Source organism: Bubalus kerabau, chromosome 19 (assembly GCF_029407905.1).
Source record: "Bubalus kerabau isolate K-KA32 ecotype Philippines breed swamp buffalo chromosome 19, PCC_UOA_SB_1v2, whole genome shotgun sequence".
Taxonomy (NCBI): domain Eukaryota; kingdom Metazoa; phylum Chordata; class Mammalia; order Artiodactyla; family Bovidae; genus Bubalus; species Bubalus kerabau.
Genome location: NC_073642.1, coordinates 2,917,528 through 2,924,138, shown reverse-complemented (window position 1 = coordinate 2,924,138; position 6,611 = coordinate 2,917,528). Strand labels below are relative to the sequence as shown.

General features: G+C 35.3%; 1 long non-coding RNA gene and 1 other non-coding gene across 2 annotated transcripts in view; both read right to left on the bottom strand.

Moving 5' to 3' along the window:
• Window positions 1-3,069: 3,069 nt before the first annotated feature.
• LOC129634293 (uncharacterized) overlaps window positions 3,070-6,611 on the bottom strand; it is a 39,054-nt gene continuing 35,512 nt past the window's right edge. Inside the window, exons 6-7 of the long non-coding RNA XR_008705517.1 lie at window positions 4,837-4,913; window positions 3,070-3,107 (exon numbers count right to left, since the gene is read on the bottom strand). This is a non-coding gene — a long non-coding RNA (uncharacterized LOC129634293). The remainder of the gene's footprint in view (window positions 3,108-4,836; window positions 4,914-6,611) is intronic.
• LOC129634643 (small nucleolar RNA SNORD109A) lies at window positions 4,094-4,160 on the bottom strand. The gene has a single exon (XR_008705821.1). It is a non-coding gene; the product is annotated as a small nucleolar RNA SNORD109A (small nucleolar RNA).

Below are 6,611 nucleotides of genomic sequence, written 5' to 3'. Positions count from 1 at the left end.
TTCTGGAATAGGGCTTACTCTACTGGGTGAGCTCTGAGTTAGCCCTTCCCCCTTGCTACAGATACACACAGCACAAATACAAGTCCTGTAAACAGGACTGTTTTAGGGAGCTACCAGAGAGGTCAATGTAATAATTTTCTGAGGACAGGACTTTTGGGGGATCTCCAAACCTGTTCTTCCACTGATGGCTGCTGGTCTACTATTTTCAAGCCTGCCATAGTGCTAGGGAGAGAGGTATTGGAAGTTGGCAAGTTAAAATGTTACAAAGCTTGCTGTCCTTGGTGAATGTCAGCCAGTTTTCTTGAATAAATGTTTTTTGAAATTCTACAAATCTTTGGTTAATTTACAGAGTTCTTAAAAAATAATTTTGACCATTTTATCAGGGTTCCTGTTAATTTTATAGAGAAGCAAGTTATTTGAAGGTTTTTCACTTTGACTTTCTGGAGGTGTTTTACCTACATTCATTGATTTTTAAATGTTAACCAACCTTGCAGTTCTTGGATAAGCCTCACTTGGCCATACAGTATTTCTATATATTGTCAAATTTCATTTACTAAAATTTTGATTATATTTTTTTATTTTTATTTTTTTTTAATTTAATTTAATTATTTTTTAACTTTACAATATTGTATTGGTTTTGCCATATATCAAAATGAACCCACCACAGGTATACATGTGTTCCCCATCCTGAACCCTCCTCCCACCTCCCTCCCCATACCATCCCTCTGGGTCATCCCAGTGCACAAGCCCCAAGCATCGAGTATCATGCATCGAACCTGGACTGGAGACTCGTTTCATATATGATATTATACATGTTTCAATGCCATTCTCCAAATCATCCCACCCTCTCCCTCTCCCACAGAGTCCAAAAGACTGTTCTATATATCAGTGTCTCTTTTGCTGTCTCGTATACAGGGTTATCGTTACCATCTTTCTAAATTCCATATATATGCGTTAGTATACTGTATTGGTGTTTTTCATTTCCATTTATGCTCAAGAGGAATTTTTAAATATTTTTTAAATGGCATGCTTTTTTTAAAAAAAATCAAGGTAAAGCTGTTCATACAGAATGAGTAGAAAAGTATTTCTTTCTTTCAAATTTTATAGACAATTGTGTATATTGGTATTTTTTTTTTTAAATTTCTTCTGAAGCTTTATGGACCTAGAGTTTTCTTTATGGAAAGGATTTTAACCACAAGCTTAATTATTTCATTAGTAGGGTTATTCAGATTATCTACTCTTCATGATTGAATTTTTGTAGTTTGTGTTCTTCAATAAATTTTTCCATTTTATTTTATAATTAAACAGGACTCTATGGGGTCATCCCAGGACAGGCCCCTCCCCCCATATCTTCTGTCTGCCTCTTATTTGTAGAAAATGTACAGTCTCTCAGGACTCCCTTGAGTCACAAAGGTCTGGCTCAAGAATTAATGATTGAAAGGATGTGAACATGTAGTGACAAAAGTAGCATTTGGGCCAGGAGAATTGGTAACAATTTAAAAAGTAAACCAGTTGTATGGCAGTCACAGACTTTGGCATATGGCAGTCACTTAGTTTCTCTCTGAAGTACCTAAATAACAGTATCTGATGCACTGAGTTGTTTTATAGATGCTAAAACATCCACCAAGTGGAAGACGTTAACTACTTGATGACCATGAACATGTAGCCCCCAGACTTACTAAATCCTGAGGACTGATAATGTTAACCCTTGTGGCACCACCCTGTTACTGCATCATCAGCCAGTAAGAGGGTTCTGCACAAGCTGATCACACACCTTGTGACTCCTCTCCCTCACTTGCTTTTAGGTGGGGAGGGATGTGGAAGGAGGGTACATGATGGAGGGGACAAATGCATGCCTGTGGTCAATTCATATTGATATATGCCAAAAACCATCACAATATTGTAATTATCCTCCAATTGAAATAAATAAATTAAAAAAAAATTATTCCCTAAAACCCACTGGGGAATTAGGTATTATAGTCTTTGGACTGAGACAGTATCCCTGACTTCATGGCACTGTGCATCTACTAACAGAAATAAATATACAAATAAGGGGTTTTGAGAAGGCATATTTAAAGTAAAAACATGTTTTCCATTGTAACTATGGATACTTGCTATTCAGATGCTTGCTCAATGTTTGTTAATGACTGAGGTTCTAGAGTTCATTTAAATATCTGGCTAAGCCAATTTCCTTTTTAATCTATAACTATTTTTTAGTTATTAATCAGCTCTTTAGAATTATATTCTATAGTGCTAGAGAATATATACATAAATAAACAATACATAATAAACACAAACATAAATACTACTTGATAGAATTTGTGACAGAGGTTTGTCAAGATAAACATTTGCTTATTCTTAGGGCATTAATGTCACAGTCCTAGGTAACACATAATCTTCAACATAGCTTGCCAGGAAATATATGGACTACTCTTTTTGGTGAGGCATATTTTAAGTTTTGGGAAGAAATAATGATGATGCCATATATGATATTGATATTTCATATTTCTCCATTTAATATCTCTAAATAATACTCTTTTTCTAGTACAATACAATATTGAAAATTGAACTATTTTGTGTTTCAAAAGGAACAACATTTATCATATAAAAACTTCATGGTCTTGAAGAGATCTAAAAAGTTCATGTATAACTTTCCATGTTGCAAAAATGAATGACAACTAATTTATGTTATTCAAACAACTAATTTATGCTAAAGCAGAAAAAAAATATGGTGCGCTGAGATCACAAAACTTATGAATTATCATGTTGGTATCCTGAAATCCCAACAACTAAAAAGATGAGGAGAATCTCAAAATATTTTGGCACATATAGAATTTTACTACAATAATTTTTTGATCCACTATGAAATTGCCAAAAATTCTCTAAAATTTGACATTTTTCCATCAAAGCAGAAAAAAGTCAAAACAAAAGAAGAAGTTATAAAGATTTAATAATGTAAGTGACCTTAGTGAGCAAAAGGACACATCACCAAAATATTCTCAAGATAAACAGAGAAACCTCAGGACCTGGTACAGAGCATATGATAAATGAATTTCAAATAGCTACTCACCCCATCCTCTGAAGCGGAAGTCCTGATTCCAGTCCTGCTGTCTCAGCAAAGCATGACAAAAAGGAAAGCAGAGTCTTAGAAAATATTCAATAGCAGAAATAACAAAGAACTAAAATTTGGTTCTATTACCATTATTTACTGCATGCATGTGGTGCTCCCTTCTTTAAGTCCAACTTTAATGAGACTTTCAGTACCTATCACAGTTGCTTGTCCCCTTCTTAATTTAACCTTTTTCATTTCCTCATTCATTACTCAAGAACTATTTTCTATATACAAGTATATTTGTTGTTTTTTAAGTGCTTTAGTCATATCCGACTCTTTTGCAGCCCCATGGACTGTAGCCCACCTGGCTCCTCTGTAGTCCACCAGGCTCATCTGTCTGGGATTTCCCAGGCAAGAATACTGGCTGCTGCTGCTGCTAAGTTGCTTCAGTCATGTCCGACTCTGTGCGACCCCATAGACGGCAGCCCACTAGGCTCCTCTGTCCCTGGGATTCTCCAGGCAAGAATACTGAAGTGGGTTGTCATTTCCTTCTCCAATGCAAGAAAGTGAAAAGTGAAAGTGAAGTCGCTCAGTCGTGTCCGACTCAGCGACGCCATGGACTGCAGTCTACCGGGCTCCTCCATCCATGCGATTTCCAAGCAAGAGTACTGGAGTGGGTCGCCAGTGCCTTCTCCGAATACTGGAGTGGGTTGCAATTTCCTTCTCTAGGGGATCTTTCTGACCCAGGGATTAAATCCACATCTCCTGCATTGGCAGGTGGGTTCTTTACCACTGATCCACCAGGAAAGCCACACATGTATATATATAGTCATGTTTATGACTCTTTATTCAAAGAGCAAAATAAAGCAAAATTGATCACTATATCATAACGGTATATAATGCCCTATAGGATAGGACACTAATGCCCTTTTCTTTGAGGAAGAAAAAAGCACACTAAGACTGGCATGTTGTCACTGAGGGGTCACCACATAGAGCCAGGCTCTGAGAGTCTTACTTGTCCGGTTAGAGGGGCATTCATCTGGACCTCAGATTGACATCTGGAATGAGTCCCTCAGCATCCTCAGACAGTTTTTCTCATCATCGATCCAGACAAGCACCCTCCCAACAAATAAGCATTTCCATAGCCAGGCTCATTTCCTTCAGGCTTACCTACTGCATTATGAATAAAGAACAGTATCTGGTATAGTAAATGTTATATTTAGTTCCTGAATAATGAAATTCTTATATATATATATATATATATATATAATGAAATATATATACATATATAATGAAATATATATATATATATGAGGAAAACTGTGACTTTTAATTTTTCGGATAAAATTAGATAAAATCTATTGGGAAAATAAAGAAAATTTAACTAAAAATTTGAAAAGTAAATAATGTAGCCAAGTTATATGTAGTATAATTACAGTACAAATATAAGTAGAAGCATCTATGTTCTGAATGTGCCAGATAAAAAAAGTAACAATGTTTAGCATATTTGCATTTAATTACAAGATTATTGTCATTCAATACAAAATGGTGAAGAGAGGAAATATGACAATGACTCTCCAAAATTATTCATGTTACTGTTTATAAAAAAGGTTCTAAAAAGGGAAGAAACAATAATCAGCATTCCTTGAACCATATAGAGACATTCACAAGAAAAGATATATCTATCATAAAAGTATTCTCCCTTGAGTCTCTGAAAGAAGGACCTTACAGACATTGACTATTGACATCATTAGTCATAAAACACATAAGAATTACAACTGTACCAGTGTAGCTGCTCACTTTCCTTCCTTGAAAATAACTTGTTCACTTGAAAGCACGGTAACTTGTTCTAGTTTTTGACCTGCAGCAAAACACCACAAAGAAAATAGATCAGATCAAACCATGCATGATTCCATTTTAATCATATGGGTATTTCTTTCCACAAACTTCACAGTTGCTTCATGCACTGTCACCCTTCCTATTTCACTTGTCCACTTGTTCCCTCTCTGAGTTTTTTACTTTTTGCAAATAGCCTATAATCCTCTCTACTGAACTATGCAAATGACAGAGCAGTTATCTGAAATGGAAAATTCTAAAGTTGTATCTAATAAAGACTATATAATATATAAGTACCTTATGATATAAAAATATCCTGTGATTAAAAAATGCAATGCATGTGGTAGGGGTATTGAGAGATATTTGAGGAAGTTATCAATTAAGCCAGTTCTGGGAGTGTTACTTGTCTAAGGCCACTTGGATGGATTTCAGTAACCCTGATACTTATGCTCATCCTTGATCCAGACAGGACAACTACCAACCAATAAGCATTCCTTACACCATACTAATTCTCTTGAGAATTTACCATTTGCATCCAGCTTATAGGGAAAACAGCATAGGTGGGTATTCGACTTGATTTTAGTAACTTTGGTTATAATGGCAATTCCAGAAGGATCCCAAGATTCCTCTGTCTAAAAAGATACATGAAGTGGTATTGCAGTGAGGTGATTTTCAGTGCTGATATGTATATTTGGTATAATAGAAACAATCGAACCCAGGTCTAAAGAAACAGTAGTTAACTGTGAACTTGGGTTATATCACCTAAAAGATTATAAAAGTATGCAAAGTATTCAATGTGATACTTCTTCTACCTGATAGATTTATACTCCATAGCCACAGAAGACGTGTTCATATTGAAACACATAGGATAGGATACATTTTTTAACAAAAGACAGGAAACAATTAACAAAATGAAAATAAGTACATAATTACCAATCATTACTTTAGTTGTAATGGACTGAGTATTCCACTCAAAAGACATATAACGGTGCTAAATAAATATAAAAACAGGATACACACACACACACACACACACACACACACACACACTATATACTACCTATAAACTCATTTCAGATTGAAAGATATAATCAGACTGAAAATAAGGAATAAAAACAGGTATTCCATGTGAATGGAAAAAAAGGAAATCTTGAATAGCAATACTTACATCAGACAAAATAGACTTAAAACAGACTGTATAAGAAACAAAGAGGGACATTATATAATGATTAAGTGATCAACCTAGCAATAAGATATAACAATAGAAAATATCTATGCACTCAAAATAGGATCATCTAAAAACATAAAGCAAATAGTGACAACCATAAAGAAAGAAACTGACAGTAATAAAATAATAGTACAGGACTTCTAGGCTTCCCTGCTGCCTTAGATGGTAAAGAATCTACCTGCAACACAGGAGACCTGGGTTCAATCCCTGGGTCAGGAAGATCACCTGGAGAAGGGAATGGCTACCCACTTCAGTATCCTTGCCGAGACAATCCCATGGACCGAGGAGACTGGCAGGTTGCAAAGAGTCAAACATGACTGAGAGACTAACACACACATAGGACTTGTATACCACAATTACCTCAATGGACAGATAGATCATCCATACAGAGAATCAATGAGGAAACATTGGGCTTAAATGAAATGTTAGATCATGTAGCCTTAATAGATATATGTAGAACATTCTACCCAAAAGCAGCAAAATAAATATTATTTT